A 2856-nucleotide genomic window follows, 5' to 3' on the forward strand; every position below is an offset into this window, starting at 1 on the left:
GGTGGTAGCATTGCTTTACTTTCATAGTAAGCTAGATTATTATTAGTTAATGTCTGTCTCCAGAATGCATTTCAATTAATGGAAAGGGAAGCAACTCTCAGGTGTGTTGGATGAGGGACTAATGACTGTTGTTAACATTTCAATTGGAGAGTTTACATGTGGTTGAAAATCTATACTATGTACACCTTGATAGAATATATGTTTATTATTTTCAGTATTTTTCGACTGCCTACTGTGTGCTAAATACTCTCTTGGCAGGCTGTTTCCTGAATGAGTTCATAATTTACTTCAGAGATTTGGCTATGGATGTAATTTAATGTGATTGGACAGAAAAATGACTCCATCAATCAAACTGATATATTTGTAAATTAAAATATGTGAATCGGGATTTATGCTCCTACAGTACATTTATTATAATAAATATTAAGTCTAGTGCTCGCTTTGGCAGCACATATACTGAGATTGGAATATATTTTACACTGAAAATTAGCATGGCCCTTGTGCAAGGATGACATGCAAATTTGTGAAGCAGTCCATATTTAAAAAAATATATATTAGAAGTCTACCTCTAGGCTACATTAAATTAATGAATATTTTAATAAAAGAAAAGGTCATTTAAAAAATTCACTTTCAAGTCGGAAAGAGAAAAACAAATACCATATGCTAAGACACACACACATATATATATATATGGAATCTCAAAAAAAGGTTCCGAAGAACCTAAGGGCGGGACAGGAATAAAGATGCAGACATAGAGAATGGACTTGAGGGCACAGGAAGGGGGAAGGATAAGCTGGGACGAAGTGAGAGAGTGGCATGGACATATATACACTACCAAATGTAAAATAGATAGCTAGTGGGGAAAAAAAAATTCACTTTCAAGTTATTTAGCATATAAGATTTGTCCTAAATCTACTCATAATTTGAGAACATATGTGTAGGATGTGTTTTCTTTGGAATTTGACTGTTGTGTAAAATGATTATTTAGTAACTGAAATAGTGCAGAACTTCCTTTACTTTGAAGTGCATGTACATTTGGGCACATTTGTGCTGAGGTAGTGCAGAGTGATCATTTTCTTTGCTTTTCTTGTATTAATACTGCAGAAACTTTTTCAATAAGAGAAACTGGTTGCAATTTCAGCTGTAAAATAGGCAAAGAAGAACTTTCTGAGCAAAACAAAATTCTCTTCTATTTAGTTGACCAGAAGGAGGCTCCCTCCCACCTCACTAAAAACTTCTAAACTTACTTCTTCCTAGGTGGTTCTAATGTTTCCCAAGCCGTCTCTATCACTGGTGGTGGCAGGGACAGCGCCCTGAAATTTTCCCTGGAGGAACAGAATTTAACTTTGCATCATGGATAAGAAGTGAGTATAAAGTGTCCTTTCCTTCTACCAGCTCAGTCATGTATTTCTCTTCTAGTTGAATAACAATTAATAAAAATGTTAGGCTAAAACTCTCCTCACTAACTTGGGCTATCTCAACATTCCTTAGCTTAATTCTTATGGCTTTGTTTTTCAAGATTGTCCTTAAATATCCAATACAGAATTTAAAAAAATAATATTTTGAGATGAATCAGTAGGCGTTTGGATTTTTGAAAGTGTAGTTATTGCCTCTACCTACCGATCCCTCTTTGTATGTAAGAGACATTCTATGTATCTATAAATAAGAGGCATTTCTGATGTTTATAACATAGGATAACCACATTTACCCCAGATGTTCTAATTACATTGCTTTTATCAATAAAGAAGCCATTAGTAGATTCAGAATACTGAACAAAAGGTCCAAAATCCTTGGAGAGTAAATAGGGGTGTGAAGATGCAACCATCGGCACATAGTCCACCGTATGATGTCGTGAGATCATTTTTAATCAGTTGATTTTTGAGTTGTCATGGAGGGCAGTTATGAGGTTATTGCAAAAAATAGGATTGTCGCTCTTCTGAGAAGCCTTGGCCTTTAACGATGGAGCAGAGTTGGTTATGAAATACCCAGCTGTGACTAATTTTGGAGGAGTAACATCTCACATAAATTGTCTCCTGGAGATGCTGTCAGAGCCAGCGAACAGAATGATGAGTTTGTCTGTGCTAATTGTGCCTTTGAGGGCTTATTCCTAGACAGCACAGACTAGATCAGTGCTGAATTTCTAACTTCTCTTTGCCATGAAGATTCTGGTTGCTGAGAACTGTGGTAGGCAGAATAATGACCTTGAAGACGTCTGTGCCCTAATCTCTGGAACCTGTGAATATGTTACGTTACATGGCAAAAAGAGCTTTGCAGAGGTAATTCAGGTTATAGATATTAAGATAGGGAGATGATCATGGGTGGGCCCAGTCTAATCACATGATCCCTTAAAAGCAGAGAACTTTCTCCAGCTAGAGGAAGATGCAGCAGAAGGAAAAGCCAGAGAATGCCAAGTGTGAGAAGGATTCTGTGCACTGTCAGTCATTCTGAGACCTAAGGGGTCACATGTGAGGACTGAAAGAAGCTTTCAGAGCTAAGGACTGTCCCTGGTTGACAGCCTATAGGGAAATGGGGACCTTAGTCTTACAACCCCAAGGAACTGAACCTGGCCAACAAGAATGAGCTCAGAACTGGATTCTTCCCCAGACCTCTAGGTAAGGAGTGCAGCCCTGCCAACACCTTGATTTTAGCTTGGCAAACCCCATGTGAGACTTACGCCCTACAGAAACTGAGATAATAAAGTTGTGTTGCGCTAAGTCACCAGGTTTGTGGTACTTTGTCACAGTAGCAACAGAAAACTAAATCAGAAAATATTTGGAAATGAGCACCTTTTTGTTAATTATCACTTAGTAACTTTTGTATCCTACATGGACATTGACTTGCAGGATGGGACATTGA

General features: G+C 37.6%; 1 non-coding gene across 1 annotated transcript; it reads left to right on the forward strand.

Moving 5' to 3' along the window:
• Positions 1-432: 432 nt before the first annotated feature.
• LOC131767495 (U6 spliceosomal RNA) lies at positions 433-543 on the forward strand. Its single transcript, XR_009338708.1, has one exon. It is a non-coding gene; the product is annotated as a U6 spliceosomal RNA (small nuclear RNA).
• Positions 544-2856: the final 2313 nt, after the last annotated feature.

The sequence above is a fragment of the Kogia breviceps genome, chromosome 12 (genome assembly GCF_026419965.1).
Source record: "Kogia breviceps isolate mKogBre1 chromosome 12, mKogBre1 haplotype 1, whole genome shotgun sequence".
Lineage (NCBI taxonomy): Eukaryota > Metazoa > Chordata > Mammalia > Artiodactyla > Physeteridae > Kogia > Kogia breviceps.